This window comes from Equus caballus, chromosome 2, assembly GCF_041296265.1.
Source record: "Equus caballus isolate H_3958 breed thoroughbred chromosome 2, TB-T2T, whole genome shotgun sequence".
NCBI classification, from domain to species: domain Eukaryota; kingdom Metazoa; phylum Chordata; class Mammalia; order Perissodactyla; family Equidae; genus Equus; species Equus caballus.
The window spans coordinates 20,461,129-20,479,055 of NC_091685.1; positions in this window are offsets into that span (position 1 = coordinate 20,461,129).

The following is a 17,927-nucleotide window of genomic DNA, read 5'->3' on the forward strand; positions in this document are numbered from 1 at the left end:
TAGCGGGTGTGGAAGCTTCTCAGAACGGTGGCCGTCCCTCACAGCCCCTCTCCCACAACCTCCAGAAAAGCAAGACCTTAAGAAATTTCAGGTTCAAACGCAGCCCTCAAATTTGCCTGTAGGTTACTCAAAGGAGAAAAAGAATAGAAATCAATGAGAACCCCGTCTCCGGTTCTGAGGCACAGTCGCATCTTGTTTGAAACCTGAAGGGATCAATAAGAGATGCTTCTTCAGGGCCATTTTTTTAAGCTCGATACCATGGATGCAATTTGGTTGACAATTATGAACAATTCGTTGTCTCGTAGTCTCGCTCCCACTGCCAGCTGCCCGTTCGAGCAATCATGAGCTATTATCGAGGGGGCTGGCGCTGGCGAGGGGCTGGCTCCGACCACGCACTCACCAATGATGGCTCAGAAGTAAATGGAATTTGCCGATCAATTGAGTCATTGGGACGGAGAAGTTATGAACGCTCGGACGCAGAAGCCTGCTTCTTGAGTTTTCGGACCCATTAGCCAGGGTGTAGGGTCCCATTGATTAAATCATATGTCTCCCCAGCATGGGCGGTCACAGGGGCCAAGTGTCTAGGTTAGGACTTGCAAGAGTTCAGAAAAGCAAGTCCCCTTGCTGCCATCAAGCATGCAGAGGGTGAGGGGCCAGCCCGGTGGTACAGCGGTTAAGTGCGCACGTTCCACTTCGGCGGCCTGGGGTTCCCCAGTTCGGATCCCATGTGTGGACATGACACTGCTTGTCAAGCCATGCTGTAGTAGGCGTCCTACATATAAAGTAGAGGAAGATGGGCACGGATGTTAGCTCAGGGCTAGTCTTCCTCAGCAAAAAAGAGGAGGATTGGCAGCAGATGTTAGCTCAGGGCTAATCTTCCTCAAAAAAAAAGAATGCAGAGGGGTGACTGTCTTCACAACACAGATATCTGAGTTGGGTGGATAAAACTCTGTGGGGCGCCCCTGAGGGTTAGGTGCCCCAGAGACAGCCCTGATGTCTAGATGGGGAACGTTCCTCCAGGATTCTTGGCATGTGGCCTCTGTGCTGCAGGAGCCCACAGGAGCAGCCCTCGGCAGAGCAGCTGAGCGCTGGGGACCTCAACCCCTTCAGGGTCAGGGACTGCTTTGAGAAACTGGCGCAGGCTCTCCATCCTTTCTCTAGAAAATTGCTCAGATACCCCAAGGTTTATCTATCATTTTAGGGGGGCCTATGAAACCTGGGATAAGAATGTAAAGCCAAGGGTTTTGGAATCACATGCATCTGAATTCCTTCCCATTTGCAAGCCGCATGATCCTTCAGGAGTAACCTTAGTTCTCCACACTGCAGATTCCTCCCTGGAACGGGGACAGCAATAGTAGCGACCTAACAGAATGGCAGGATGACCCACGTGGAGCAGTAATCCCTTTGCGTCGCATGTGGTAAGCGCTTAATAAACATTAAACAGCATCACTGTTAACATGCGTAATACCTGTTAGCAGGAAATAGCTGTGAATCATGTCATCTGTCTATGCTGCATCTGTAAAAGGAGGGTATAACAGGACTTACCTCACAGACACATTTAAGAAAGTGTTACTAAAAATGATGTGTGGAGGGGGCGGGCCCAGTGGTACAACGGTTAAGTTCACACATTCCACTTTGGTGGCCCAGCGTTGGCCAGTTCAGATCCCGGGTGTCATCGTGTGTCAAGCCATGCTGTGGTGGGCCTCCCACATATGAAGTAGAGGAAGATGGGCATGGATGTTAGCTCAGGGCCAGTCTTCCTCAGCAAAAAAAGAGGAGGATTGGCGGCAGATATTAGCTCAGGGCTAATCTTCCCAAAAACAGTATTAATAATAATAAAAGGATGTGTGGGAAGCACGAAGCCCAGACCTGGCACATGGTAGGTGCCCATACATAGTAGCCATTTATTGTGATTATGGTTGTTCATATTTTTTAACTAGTGAATATTACTATTTCTTGGGCATTTCCCATCTGCCCAGAACTGGGCTGGGTCTGAGGGGGATTCTGACGCAGGCCTTGGCAGCAGGCTGGTCACAAAGATCGTGGTGTTCACGGACACCACAGACACCATGACTCTGGACAATGGGAGATGGGGAGGCCACAAAACAACCACATGACGCAAGTTGCCCCACCCCAACTCTGTAATGGCTATGCTGTGTGACCTTAGCCAAGCCTCTTGCCCTCTCTGGGCAGCACTTTCTCCAAAAGTGGTGGGAAATTGAACTTGATGATCTCCAAAGGCCTAGACTCTAGTTGGCTCAACCCATCTAGTTAATTGCTGGACAGATTTCCTGTAGCTGACGCCGGGTCTGGACAGGTGTGGCTTGATGCTGAGGGTGGACCAGGAGGAAGCTACAGCTTGGGCAGAGGTGAAGAACCCTCCTTTCTGTTGGAAGGACAGGGCTCACCGAATACAGGTGTTTCCTGAAACCTCCCGGCCATCGTGGGTCATCTCCTTCCATCACGTCTAGAAGCTGCCAGTTGGGACAAGCAGTTGGGTCCAGCAGGCCAGGCAGCCAAGGTCATCTCTCCATCCTTCCCAGCCTTACCTGAGCCCAGGAAGTGTGGGCGGCCTCATGCTGGATGCCTGGGCCGGGCGGTGGGAGGCCCAGCTGGTCCTCCCTCCCCCATTTGCTGAGAGATCTCTCTGGGCCTTCGTTTCTCCTCGTGTGGGTAAACAGCCTTGCCTCGCCTTATGCCTGCAGCAGGGCCTCTCCGTGCAGAGCAGGGACAGCGATGTGGCCACCAGCCAAGCCACTGTCCCCTCACCAGCCCTTTGAGCGAGTTGGCCCACCCCCAGTGTATCCTCATGGCCCTTACAGAGGAACTGTTGATGCCTGGGGGCAGAGGAGGCAGTCTTTCTCATCCTGGACCAGCCTCCTTCCCTTGACAACTTCTCTCCAGTTCCAAATTTCTGATGCCATCTCCCCACCTTTCTCTTCCACCTCCATGCCAGCCCCTGGGTCGATGTTCGTCTGGACCCTTTCCTGACATTGCCTCAGCTCCCACGCTGTTCCCGTTGACCAGCTCCTGGCTGAGTCTGTCCCTTCCTCTCACGACCCCCAGGTCCTTCCCTTGGCACTGTATTCATTCTTATTCACGGCCTGTCTTCCTAGGGGAAGTGGGAGTAAGAAGGACTGGGTGACTTCTAAAATCCTGGGTTGCCTTATTAGAGGCATACTATTTAGGAAAAGGGAGGTGACAGTCCTGTTCACAGCCCTGCCAGGCCACTCAGGTGTCGTATTCTTTCAGGGCCCCTGTTATCACTCCCAGAGAACTGGGTCCTTCCTTTAGGGCACACTTCCGTTTGTCATTACCCATTTATTCATGTGACTATTTGTTCACATCTGGCTTCCTCACCAGACTGCATGCTCCACAAGGCCAGGGGCCACGTGGACTGGTTTAGTTCAGCCTTCTATTTATAGGGGCTCCCCAAGTCCTGCCACATAGGAGGTACTCAATATCAATTTATTGAATGTATGAATGGATGAAGGATGCTTGGATGGATGGATGGAGAGGTTAAGAGGGAAAGCAAAGACTTTCCACAGCGCAGCCCCTTACAGATGTGAGTTTAAAGGCAGTTGGGGCGGGGGGTGCTGAGGTCAATGTTCTGTGCCTGTCTAGGAGGCACCCCATCTCTGGACCAGAACCCAGGTCTCCTCTCAGCTCACGGCACTGCCAGAGGAGCAGGCTGGACTTGGGGTCCTGGACAGGTCCCCACCCTTTTCCTCTGTCCTTCTTCCCATTGGATGGCAACCTCGTGCTCTTGCCTGCCTCGCCCCAAACCATCTTGCTTTCAGAAAGTGATCTGATCCTTCCAGGAGCACCTGAGACTTAACTGGATTCCATCCTTAGGGTTATTTGCGTTTTAACGACCAGGGGAAAAAACCCATATAAGTCCAAGGAGTGATGCAGATGCCGTGAGACAGCCAGCCCTTGGGTGGAGGCCCTTCCAGGTGCTGAGAGAGCAGCTCTGGGTAAGGCAGGCTTGGGCCCTGCTGCTCCACATCCTACTGGAAGGTTCCCCCACCACGCAGCTTCTCTTCCCACCCCCAACCCCTACATCTACTGTTCCAACGACGTTCTTTATTTCCAGAATAGGGCTGGGCTCTCGCAAGGGCAGGCGTCACCGCAGTCTTTCAGAACCCGGTCACAGGCTCTCCTTACCCCCTCTCCCCGGCCTAGGGTCCCTCTACCTGCCCAGGCCACCTGGCCTGGCTGGAAGCCCTGATTCTGCACCTGGAGATACAGCTTCTGCAGAAGTGGGCCTGGAGCAGCCAGGCTCCTTCGAAGCCAGAACTGGGTTTGCAGGCAACTCCCAGCAGCCCCCTCGCCCCCCCCCCCCCCCCGCCCCCGTAATTAGGCAGGCGCCGGAGGGGGGGGAGGGCGGTAAGAGCAGGTAGGAAGCACCAGAAAAACAGCCGCATGAAGTGCCCATTCTCGGTTCTCCGTTTCAGCAGTCTCCCAGAAGGCCCAAATGGCTATCAGCGACCCCAAAGAGGACCCTGGTGGGGAGAGGGGATCCAGGGAGATGGGTTGAGAGGAAAAGGGCCTTTTCCCAGCCTCCCCCCGGTGAGGAATTGCTTTCCCAATGAAAAGCAGGCCCACTTTAGCCTAAGTGGCTGGTCCGCGCAGCGCATTCATCTGGTATTCATGAGCTCGGCATTAACTCTAATGGCGAGGCGCACGGGCTCTGGCTGTGACGCCCAGCACGGCCCTGCCGCCCCCTTCCCGGCCGCGCTGTGATTTCCCATTAGTGAAATGAACGCAGAGGACGGTAGCCTGACTGCCAGGCACTGACACGCACATGCGTGCACGCCTGTCTGCACATGCAGACGCCGCGGTTTGGGGCCTGACCCAAGGCCTGGAAAGCCACCTCCAAACCGAGCTACATATCCTTGGGGATCTGCTGGGGAGCTGCCACATCACAGAACGCGAGAGGGCTCCAGAAGAAGAGCGCCGAGGGGAAGTCAAGACACCTGGTTCGAGTCCCAGCTAAGAGCTGAGATTGGCGGAGCGTTCCTCCACCTGCTGGCGCCGGGCCGTGCGCAGCATGCGCCTTAATCCTCGAATTCCCCCCACAAACGCTCAAGGAGATGTTATCGTCCAATTCTACAGGTTAGGAAACTGAGATCGAGGAACTTGCTTGACGTCCTGCAGCTAAGACCAAAGCTGGGACTCAGACCAGACGGGCCAGGGTCCAGCAGAAGCGGGCGCTGTCCCTGTGCTACTTACGAACCTCACGATCTTCTAGGAGCCTCCGTTTCCTCATCTACAAAAGGGAAGCGCACGCCCCTCCCACTTCCTGCGCAGGATTGTTACGAGGTTTCCGGGTTACATGCGCGCTCGTACCTACTGCTCCCTGGGATTTTTAAGCCTCTAGGTCCGTGTTAGATTCTAGACCCGAGGTTCGGGCTGGCTGAGACAGCAGAGAGCATTCTTCATATTCTCACCATGAAAATCCCACTCCCATCCCTTGAGTGATGTTCTTTTCCCTGTGAAAAGAGTGGATCTGTGGTGGAAGAGGTGCCCCCAGCTGGACTTGGCGATGCCCAGGAGGACTGAACGTAATGAATTTCCGAGAACTTTCACCAGGGCCTCCCGGACTCATGGCCTTGAGGGCAGAGGATAGAGCCAGTGAGAAGGGGTCTATGGCCTCTGACCCTTCGCCTTGGGCTCCTGGCCACAAAGAAAGCTTTGGAGCCATCCGTCCCTTCCAGCCTCTAACCACCTTTGTCTGGTTGACGGGCTCCCAGGTCCGTTCTCCTGGGGCCTAAACCGAAGGACATCTCCTTTGTTTGTTCCTGAGTCACAGACTACCAAGCAAGCATGCGTGGGCTTTCTGAACGAGGAACTGGACAGCCAGGAGGCTGACTCCTCTGCCTCCGAGGCCTGGACACAGGATGGCTGAAGCCACCGGGTCTAGGCTGACCTGGTAAGACTGAGGCAGCAGAACTCCCATTGCAAATGGCAACCTTCTCCTCCTATGCATGAACAACACCGCAGCCACCTGCGTGGGGGGTTGGAGGGGTGCCAAGCTTGCCAGTCTGTCATCTCCACATGGAAATGTCCCAGCTAGGGGGCACGGAGATTTGTGCGTTCTAAGTGAGAGAGGCTCTGAGAGACAGTCAGGGCATGAAGTTATTCTGCTGGACCCTTTGTCCCAGAACCGAAGAGGCCACCGGAGAGGCGAGTGCAGGGTCCTGGAGAAGGATGAGCTTGCTGGCAGCTCGTTTGGGTGAAGCTCCCTCACACCCCTCTTCTTCTGCCTAGGCCCCAGGGGCAAAGGAGCCAGGCGCCTCCTTCCCTCATTTTATCTGCAAGCCTGTTCTCATCGCTCTTCGTGAGAGATCCTGCCCCAAGCCCTCATCCTGCCACATCCAGATGTACGAGTCAGTGCACATTTATAAAGATGTGTGTGTATGCACATGTATATCTATGTATTTGTGTATGTGTGTGCATACATGAGCTTATTGATGTATGTGTACAACATATATAAGGATGTGTGCATGCCTGCAAGTGTTTAATGCAAGCACGAGCCCACGTGTTTGCACATATGTGTGCATTCTCCGCCCACCCTCCTCCCCCATCCTTTCCCTGGTGGGTGGGTGGGGCCTCCTCAACCCTGTACTTTCTTCTTTTTTTAAATAAAACCTTCTAATAATTAAAAAAAAAATCTTTATTGAGTTCATAATAGTTTACATCAATGTAACGTTTCCGTGGTACATTATTTCTTGACTGTCACCACATAGGTGCTCCCCTTCACCCCCTGTGCTCACCCCCACCCCCCTTCCCCTGGTAACTACTGCACCCATTTTCTTTGTCCATGTGTTTGTTTATATTCCACATATGAGTGAAGTCATCTGGCGTTTGTCTGTCTCAGTCCTTGACCCTGTTCATGCTTCTTCTCTCCTGAGTCCACACTCTCATGGGGGAACTCAGGATTGTTCACAGCTTCCTTCCTCTCCCCGTGGGGATAAAACTCCCAAATCTATGCCTCCAACCTCTGACCTCTTTTCCAAGCTCTTAAGACTCGTTTCAGTGGATGATGTGTGCACATCCCAAACCCATCAGTCCCAAATTGTCTTATCCCCTCTTCCCCAAATCAGATTTCTCTCCAGTGCTGACTCTGCCTGAGGCTGGCATTGCTGCCCTCCCAGCCTTGCCTCTCTCACGTCTCTTGTTGCAGAGGCCTGAGGCTCCCTGTGAAGCATCATCTTCTCTGTGTTCACCTCTGCCACCCTAGGCCGGGCCTGTCACCACACACCTGTCCGCTCACTAGCCCTGACTGGTCTCCTAGCATTCAGGCCTCTGGACCCAATGCACCCAGTTTGGGGAGAGCGGAGCCCATTTTAAAAGCTTGAGGTGCGGGGCTGGCCCCGTGGCCGAGTGGTTAAGTTCGCGTGCTCCGCTGCAGGCGGCCCAGTGTTTCGTTAGTTCGAATCCTGGGCGCGGACATGGCACTGCTCATCAGACCACGCTGAGGCAGCGTCCCACATGCCACAACTAGAAGAACCCACAAGGAAGAATACACAACTATGTACCGGGGGGCTTTGGGGAGAAAAAGAAAAAAAAAAAAAAAAAAAGACAAAAAAAAAAAAAGCTTGAGGTGAATCATAACATTACCCATTCTAAACTTCTCGCTGAGTTCCTGTGGACTTTGAGCCAGCTACACCTGGCCCCAAATCTCCCCTCTGATGCATGCTACCCGTGGGACCCTGGCCAGGTTACCAGACCTCTCTGAACCACACCATGGTTTTCACAGAGTTATGATGAAAACGGAGCAAGACAACATGTGAAAGTACCACAAAGTATCCTTTATGTAATAGATATTATATAAATATGTTATATATAGAGTATAAATCCATATAAGTATTGTATAAAATATGTATTTCTTAATTTCAGTTCCTTGGTTTAGGGGGAGAAGTAGTGTGTGTATGCATGAATTTGCAAATATGTGGGAAAATGAGAGTTGCATATAACTGCATCACAGAAGTGTTTTTATTTATCTATCTTGTTATTCATTCATTCACTCATTCAGCATCTCTTGACCCTATGATGTACCACATTTTGCTTCAAATGTATGGGAAGACCCAAGTTCTAGCCCTTAAGAATTTGGCATCACATAGAAACTTCCTCTCAAGTCATAAGCCCTGAGCAAAGTCCAGATTCATCTGTCAAATCCTAATTCCCTTGTTCAGTCAGAGTTCATGGGGTGTAATGTTTTCAGAGAGGCCTGGCTGGCCCCATCCCTCCGTCATGAAGGGACCCCCTCCCCTGGAGTTCTTTGCCCTGGAAATCACCAGGCCCCACGAGTCCGTTTGCAGCCTGGCAGGCTTGTCCTCTGTCCTGCTTTGCTCTATAGAGTGTGGGGCCCTGGTCAGTGCAGATAGTGGCCTGGGCAGAGGGGCTGAGGTGGAGAGGCCCCTGCCCACGGATCCTGGGAGAACCATGCTTGTCTTGGTGGGGGCAGGAGCTGGAGGTCGACAAAACTCCATCACACTGAAGTCTCTCCAATTCACTTTCAGGAAGGAGCTCCATTAACGCGAGTGTTTGGGGAAAAAAACAAAAACACTCATCACCATCTGAAATGTACATGCTATTTCCCATCTGGCATGCGGAATTGGATCGTCTCGGGAGTCTCGGGAAAATGCAGCAGATGGGCTGGGTTTGGAGCTCGTCTCCCCACAGGCAGTGGAGAGAAGAGGAAGAGACTTGGCACGGGAGCCGACCTGTGTGAGGGATGGTGGGCCCCGCTGGGCCCCCATCAGCTGGGGCCTGGAGGAACCCCACCCCCACCCCCCGCACACACTGTCAGATGCCTGCTGCAGCCAGAGCAGCTGTGTTGGCTGCCCCTGTGGCTTCTGGTCCATTCTGGGAAGCGGCGGCTCACGCTCGCAGTTTGCAAAAACTCTACTGCGATTCAGGCTGCAGAGGTGCCAGGCAAAGACTGGAGGGGATCAAACACTTGCTGGTGCTGCTTCCTGGCCATGCAGTTCAGGCCAGTCACTCCCCAAGGACCATAGCAGGTGCCTCCCAGAGTCACCAAGAGGCTCAGTGAGGTTACTGGGAGGCACCTAGCGCTGGGCCTGCACGTGTTGTTACTTGGTTTGGATGCCCTCAAGCAGAGGATTTGGGGATGCTCCAGAGAGGATGGGGGCATGACAGACCTCTGCTGGGGAGGAGGAGTCGCCCCCAAGCTTATGGCCTGCCAGGCCGAGGGAGGAGGTGTCCGGGGTCCCCACGCTGCGCCACGACAAAGGGGCGTGTGTGTCACGGACAACAGCGCATCCTGGGACTTCTGAGTGGAGTGGAGTCAGAAAGGGGAGGGGCCTGTGCAGCAGGCAAGAGGCTGGGACAGCTCCCAGAAGGTGGGAAGAGAGAAACTGGGAGGGAAAGAGCCAGGTGGAAAGCAAGACGCCTGGAGAGAAGGACTACGGGGGCTGGAGGGGGTGAACAATGCTCTGGAAATTCTCTGCTCGCAGAGTCCCTTCCAGAGAAGGGATGGCTCCCTCCTCCCTCTGACCCCCACAGGTGACTGCGGTCCTATCAGATGGCAGGATGCCACCAACACCTTCTCTGCAGGGACCTTCAGTCCCCCTCCCTGGGCACCCCGCCCCTCAACATCTAATTAAAAGGAGGAAAGTAATTAAGGAAGGGCATGTAACATTCCCTGTAACACTGAACTTAATGACGGCCCCCCGGCCCCTCCCCCACTTCTGATCCATAAATATGACACGAGAACAACTCGCTGCAACACCAAATTGTTTATTGCTTGCTAAGCTGGAAAGCACTTGAATTAACCTCCTGCATAAGCGGAGTTAGGAAAGATCCAGGCGTCTTTAAGTGGAAAGAGGACGTGAGGCAGAGTCCTTGTCAGGGAACCCAGGGGGTGGGGCCTCCCTGCCTCCCTCTCTCGTTCACACAAGCCTTTACTGAGTGCCCCTATGCCACTGACGGTTTGGTAGGGCTCAGGATCCACAGGAGAATGAAGCAACATCGCCCACCTCTGCAGTTTGAGACATGTTGTCCTCTGCAATTTTAAAAGTGGCCACTGTGACCCAGTGAGGGGAGGGCTTGCTGGGCTGGGAGAGGACTCTTCCGGGGCTGGGGGCTAAAATGAGATGCAAGACAGCGTCTGGGTCCTGGCTGGACCGTTGCTGCTCAACGAGCCTGTTACATACACAGGCTCTGTGGCAGCACAGAGATAAAGCAGACACCGCCTTCCACCAAGAGACCCTCAGAGTCGAGTTGAGAGACGGACTGGGACACAGCAGGAATGGCAGCATTAAGAGAGCCGCCGCTCAACTGAGATGTGTGCCAAGCGCAGGGAAAACACGGGGACGCGAACAGTTAACTTTGCCCGGAGGAGTTCTAGAAAGGATCACAAAGGAGCTGACATTGAAGTAGGGTTTTGAAGCATAACTAAGAATTCCCAAAGGAGAAGAGGGTGCAGGAAAACCTGGGTAGGAGGAAAATCTTGTGCAAAGGCTCAAAGGCATGAAAGGGCAGATGGCCTGTTTGGGCTGAAGTGGGGGGGGGGGGGGACAGGTGCGGGAGGGGAGGAAGCCGTGGAGATGATCTTAGAGAGGAGGATAATGCACAACCCTCGAAGGAGGATACGGGCTAGAGGTGGGGCTGCCTGGATTCAAAACCTGGTTCCAGCACTTCCTGGCTGTGTCCCGGTTTCCGCGTCAGCAGAGTGGAAAGAATAACAGTACCTACCTTGTAGGGTGTTCGTGTGGATTAAGAGAGTTAACACATGGAAAATGCCCAGCACATGGCAGCAATAAACGCCTCTGATTACGATCTACTTCTTATCGCCGCCGTTGGAGGGTTTCAGCAGAAGACCAGCCCCCTCTCTTTGCATGTTGCATTTTGGAAAGGTCCCTCCAACAGTGGTTTGGATCTGGTATGTCCCCAAACACCACTGTCCCAGAATCCCCCCAGGAAACTTGCTCAAATACATAGTCCCAGGCCTTCCCCAGAAGTACTGAGTCAAAGTCCCCCACAGAAGTGGTCACTGGGAATATTTTGGGATGATGCAAATCTAAAACTGGATTGTGGTCTTGTTGCGGGAACTGGTTTATTGTATGTAAATGACACCTCCATAAAGCCACGTGAAAAAGAATACCCCAGGTGATTCTGTAAGACAGCTCAGCCTTGGGGGCGAGGCAGGCTGGGGTGGGAAATCGGAGCCTGACTCTGCAGGGCTAGTGGGCTAGTGGGGGGAAGGGACAGAGATGGGGAGCAAATCCTGCACGTGGCTGGCTTGTGCCGTGCTCGCCTGAATTTGAGGCTGCTTCTCTGGGCTTAAACTGCTCTCTCATCTTTATCAAGGAAGCCATTGGATTTGGCTGAGGGCTCTCCCTCCTTAGGGCTCCCACAGCGCCAGCATCGGTCTGCCTGCCCTTACAGCACTGGGCCCTTCCAGGCCTGTCTCTGCAGGGGTCCTGAGAGCCCCTCAAGAGCAGGTACACAGGGGGCACAGACGAGGAGGTCACCCAGCACACAGTGAGTTCTCTGTGCACACAGCATCCCTGGCTGCCTCTGTGTTGGGGGTGGGGAGTGCTTCAGATCCCAGGTGGGAGCCCAAGGATCTGGCCCTACAAACGCCCTCCCAGGAGCAGATGCTGAACTTGGCCTTCAACTCCTGCTGCTCGGAAGCTGCTCCTGGCCAGCCACTTCCTCATTGCCTCCTGCTCCTCCTGACATCAGCCTTTATCTGTGTCTTTTCTCCTCCTCGAGGCTAGGAGCTGCTCAGAGGGGAGATTCCTCCTTTTTTATCCCCAAGTCCCCAGCTTTGTCCCCTCTGCTCTTCCCTGGTCACCACAGCTCCTCCCTGTCTTCCTCCAACTCTTGCCTGGGTTCCAAGAGCTCCTACTTTGGATGACCCCCAGTTTGTCCCTTTGTCCCCTCTGTGGGTCCTCAAGTTGTCATCTGTCCCCTCAAACTCTCCACATAGTCCCTTTGTGCTTTTCTGTGACCTCATGATCCCTACCTGCATCCCCTCTGTCACTGCTTGTGCCTCTACCATTCATCCCCAAGGATTCCGCCTGTGACCTCATGGCCGTCCCCGTGTCATCTCAGCCTTTCCCGGTCTCCCTGTGACAACGGGTCACCAATAACACTTGTTGGAAAAGAATAAATGGATGGATGAGGGAAGCAGCTGTGGGGGTATTCGGAACTAGCTTGAAGTGTGATTTGTATGGAAGTGTTTTCCCTTGAATTATCTGGAAAATTGTTTCTATTTTTTGCTCAAAAATGGTGTGTGTGCAGAAGCAGGCACAGTTGTCCACTCCCCACACAGCCTGTGGAATTCTTGTCCATACCTCTACCCTTCTGTCCCGGCCTCTGGCCACAGGCGCAAAAATCAGCAAGGTAGGAACTGTCTAGCTAAGGGCTCCTGGCTCCCTGGGGCACCCCCTACACACTGGCTCTCTCAGGAGGCACCCAGGAGAGGAGTGTGTGAAAAGCCATCCAGTGTCCCCTCCTAGCTGCTCTGTCATCAAAAGCCCAAGTCCCCTGACCCTGCGTGTAGGGCACCTGCTGCTCTTAGCAGGGAGCCGGTGGACCACGTCAGATTCCCTCCCATCCCTGAAGCACGGGCATCACAGTCTTGTTCTCTGTCCCCATCCCCTGGTTCCCATCTGTCCTCAAGCTGCTCTGAGTTTCTCTGAGCTTCCGTGGGCTTCTCTGAGAGCCTCTGAGCACCCTGGTGCTTGGAAGGGACTTGTGTGCATGCTTGAGAGCAAAGGACTGGGCTGGCTGAGTCCATAGAGTGAAATGAAGCCAAATCAGAGAAATGAGGCTGTGGCCACTGGCATCTGTCCCCGCCGGCTCGTTTACTCAACCCAACCAAACCCAGGTGGATCGGGAGCCTGGGATTAACTGATTGGCAGAACCCGGTGCCCCACTGCATGGTCCTCCTGGCGCCTCAGAGATAACACAGAGCTGGGTCTGGCTCCCGCAGCCGAGCCTCCTCCATCCCTGGTCCAGGGCTGCTGCCCAAGCCTCCTCTCCCTGTGGCCTTCCACAGCTGCACTCTTCTTTCCCCTGGAAAGCACGGTAACTTTCGGCAGCCAGGACACTGGGCCTTGGAGCCTCGAGACCCCAGCCCTCCCCCAGGCTTCCAAAGGCTCCCAGCTCTGGGTCACGGTGGAGAGGCGGGCGTTCTCTTTCTAAGTGGGGTCTCCTGAATTGTTTCTCAAGCCAGACGCTGGGAAGTTCCCCTGCGGATGAGAGGATCCTGGACTGAGATGCAGGCGGGGAGGGTGTCAGGTACATCACCAAGGTCAGGACCAAGAGGAAGTCCAGGTGGGTAGGGATGGGGGCTTGCTGGGGAGGAGGGAGCCTGGAGAAATGTCCAAACCTGGCAGCAGGTTTGGGGAGCAAGTCCTAGGGTTCTGTTCCCCCGAGGCTGCCAGCCAGGCTGCTGCATGAACACAGAGATCCCCTCACCCCACCCAGGAAACCCACAGCTTCCGTGGACGTGTTCCATGCAGTGGTCATGTATGGGGGGTAGAGGGATGGTTTGCTGCATCATTCCTCCCCATCCCACTCACACACATTCCAGGAAGGCCTGGGGTGAGCGTGCGTATGCATGCGTGTGTATGTGTAAACACGTTCCTACTGGAGGCTTGCCGGAGAAAGGCTTTTCTCCCGGGTTCCATTCAGGAGTCCACCATGTCCATCAGCAGGGACAGTTACCGCCAAGTACAATGTGCCCGGACCGTGCGCCGAGCACTACTCTAAGCACATCACATGTATTCACTCGTTTAATCCTCAACAACCCTGCCGGCCTGATACTATTATTATCCCCATTTTACAGACAGAAAACAGAGGCACAGAAAATTAGGTAAATTGCCCAGGAGTCCTCAGTTGGTAAGAGACAAGGCAGATGTGAAGCCAGCCTGCCTAGCTGCAGAGTTCTTGCTTTCACCAGGCAGGTGGATGCTAGTGGCTGTGTGTGTGTGTGTGTGTGTGTGTGTGTGTAATGTTCCTGTACTGGAGTGTTTGTGTGTAAAGCACAGCCCTGGGAGCCCTCTCATGCAGCCTGCCTTGCTCCATTCAATGGCATCTTGAGGAATTTGCCCCTTCTTCCCGGAGAGGAGGCTGTAGCTCTCCTCCGCCCAGGCTGCCCCTGCCTCTGATGGGCTCCCTGAGGCTGGTGCTCAGCCTCTCTGTGCCCTCCCTGCATGTGGACAAGGTGCCAGGAGGAAGAGCAGCAACAAAGCAAAGACACATCTGAAAGCTGAGGTGTGTGGGTGTGGGGGGGGGCTCGATTCCCCGCACCTGCTGCCGCTGGAATTTTGGCCACCCCCAGCTCCATTCTGGGCACAAACAGCAGTACTTCCCTGACGTTTGGCAGTTGCTGGAGGAAAATCTCCTCTCCCTGGACCAAGGCGGGATGGGGGCTGCATCATCGGGGATCTGCTGTACCACGACGTGGGGGCTGGGACAGTCCCAAACAGAGCCCAGGGCTGACAACATGGAGAGCTGGGGACTCAGTGCCCGCTCCCCTCTGGACCTGGGGCAGGGAGGCAGTATCTCTTCCCCACAGCCTGCAGTCCCCATCTCCCCCTGGGTCCCCCTCCCGAGTGTCACAGGCACGTGCTCCGCTCCACTCCCGGCCTGGCTGCCTGCCACCTTGCCAGTCTTGCGGGCAGAGAAGCGCCATACCTGCATGCGAGAGAGGCACAGGTGTGCCCGCGCCACTCACACAGTGTACCACCTGCTGGAATCTTGGCGGAGCGTGGGCTTGGGATGGGATCCACGGGAGAGACAGTCTGTGGCATAATTAAGAGGGAGCAAAACACAAAACAAAACAATGTTTTCCTTCCTCTCTCTTTTCTACCACTTGCCCTAATTATTTTCCCACTTTAAAATTCTACATCAACTTTAATTAAGCTGGCCTCGGGCAGGGAAGTCTGGCAAACTTGGAGAAGTTCACTTGTTTATTTTCTTATCACTCCGTGATTGGATTTTCGCGGCTCACTCTGTCTCTCTCCCTCTAAGGAGGGATGACGGCAGCCTCTCGCCCGCGGGGGGGACAGGTGCGCACGAGAACTGCTTGCCGCAGCCTCTGAGGGAGGCCCTTCTCCAGAAAAATCTGCCATTGGCCAACTCTAGCTTTGTCTCCCCTCCCCCTCCCACCCCTGCCTTTCGCTGCACTCTGCCAGGTCGGGATACGATAGAGGGGAGCCATTGTTGAGCAGCTGAGCGAGCACTGGACTTGGAGTCCAGAAACTTGGGTCAGAAGCTCAGTTTTGCCACTAATTTGTTGGGCACAGGTCATGCACACATTCATTCATTCATTCATTTGCTTAATGTCTCATCTATTCATTCATGCATTCATTTACTCTTTCATTCATTATCCATTTGTCCATTCATCCGCTCTCACTCCACACTGGGCCAGGAGGTTCATGCCTGCTTCTGCCCGCTCTCCCCCCCGCCCCCAGCAAGTCACTTGTGGGCAAGGTATTTGGCTCCTCTGAGCCCATTTCTTCATCCCTGCATCCCTGGGTTGTTACAAGGACAAAGAGATCACATGAATGCAAGTCAGTGTGGCTCCTGGCTCAGTGTGGTGGCATCATGTGGCATCTCTAAGATTACATCCATCATCAGACCTGGGCTCTGGGTCTTTGCTAGGAAGTCAAATGCCCGGACCATCTCCAGGGTCAAGGATGCTGGCTGAATTTCGTGATAAAGTGAAGGCTATGAGAGCGGGGGGCTCTGATGGAGCAAGGACACCTGGGTGGCTGACTGGGGAGCTCAGTGCATTGCTGGGGCTCCCTGGGCTGTACCACAGAGTAGGCTGGTGTCTGAGGCTCAGCCTGACACGTGGCTGAGGACAGGAGCCGCAGGCAGGTGTCTCCTCAGTCTGGTGGGGATGCGGTGTGTGAATGACAGTGAATGAATGAGTGAGTCACGAGCAAGGGGGTGATTGAGCAAAGGACTGAATACATGAACGAAGGAGTGGACAACCGAGGGAGTGAATAAAAGAGTAGAGGACTAAGTAAACGCATCAGTGAGTGAGTAGATGCATGTGAGTGAATGAATGAGTGAGGGAGTGAGCAGATAATCACACACAGAGTGAAGAAATGGTTGAATTAATGAATGTCCAGTGAACTGTTGAGTGATTGGATGAATCAATTAATTAGGGAATGACAGAATAAACGGACAAGTGGATGAATGGGTTAGGGACTTGAGTAAATGAAAAAATGAACGAGTGAATGACTGGGTGGAGGATCCTATGAACAAATGAATGTGATGAATGAACGACTGATTGCATCAATAAATTAATCGGGGAATGACTGCATGACTTGAATGAGTGAGGGAGGGACTCTGGTCCTCTCTCCTGGTTACTGGGGAAAGCCGACCTGCTGCCGGGACCCGGGGGCCCGGAGGTGATGGTTTCCTGGGGATAGTTTCCCCTCCGCCCCTCCCCGACGGCAGCAGAACCCCATCGGCTTGCAGACCATCAGGGGCTGTTCCATTATGTATAGATACAAACAGGGCTGCCGTGTACCATTTACTCCTCCACCAGAACTGCACCCGAGCTATTGAAACGCAGATGTCAGTACAATAACATATCTCTGGTGGCTTGTCTACCTGTCTCCCTCACTGCTGAGAAATAACTCGCAGCAGCGGGTTAAGCTGACAATAAACACAGGAATTGACTTCCGTGGGAATGAACTTGCTTGACTGTTGACAAAAATCTAAGGTGATGCAACCTTCGCTGGGCGTGTCGCTTGCTCCGGTGGCAGCTGGCAGCTGCAATGCTTTTTCCTTCTTGGGACAGGGATGAGGGACAAAGGCCCCAGGCAGATGAAAAGGTCTCTGTCCCTGGGCCCCGAGGCAGGTCGCAGTGTCCTGCCAAGAGCCGAGCTGAGGTTTGGCCTTTGTGGTTCGCTCGAACTTTGCTGTGGAGAGAATGCTGTTGAGTAAAGAGTGGGCTGGCGGCTGCCTCCTTCCAGTCCTGGTCCCCTCCAGGGTGAGATGGGGGCGAGACGGCCCCACCCCACCATTCTCACCAAGGCACCCGGAGAGCTGCATCGCCGCCACGTGCACGCCAGTTGTGGGACCCTTCGGGGAGTGGCCGGAGCCCCCAGCTTCAGCATCCAGTCACCGCCGGCAGGCTGCCCGCCGGGCAGCCTGAAGGGAGATGAAGGTAGGCAGGCTTCGGCAGAGAGAGGGCACTCGAGTCCTAGGAATCTGCACTCAGCAGCCACACGCGTGTGCTCGGTGGTTTCCCAGGGAAGCCGAGATCATGAATCTCGGTAACTCGAGCCCAGGGCCTCATCACTCACCGTGATTGTGGGGGGATTGAGAGCTGGAGTGGATCGGTCTAAACAAAACACACACACAAGGGGACTCGTCCAAATGAGCCCGCTTGGCCGCCGCTGGGGCCCCCGCCCGCCCTTGCAGAAGCCAGAGAGGGGATGGGGAGGGGGCCGGCAGCCTAGGGTTTCTCTCTACCCCGAGCCCCCACCCGCGAGCTGGGGGAGACATGAATCTTGCTGGCGGCGGCTTGGGCCAGCTCGGCCAGCGCGTTCAGGGATGCTAATGAAATGCGGGAGCACTCCTCCTCTCAGACAGCGGCCCTTTTATTTTGGAATGAAAAGCTGCATTAGTCTGAATGAGGTTTGGAGGCCTCGTAAATCCGGAGCTGGCTGCCTCGTGGGGGAGCCGCGGCCTGGCTGGTGGGTAGACTTGTTTACCAACAATTCGAAAAGCCAGGATTGGCGGCTCCCAGTCCCTGGAGATGCAGCTCGAGACGGTGCCAGCCCTGGTGCCTGCCAGTGGTGGGGCAGCCTGGAGAGGCGCATGACGATGACAGGCAGAGGGGAGCAGTTTTGTCCTCATGAGTTGGGTCTGGTGGAGCTCCCCACTTCGCTCTAGCCAAGGGCTCAAATCCTACTCTA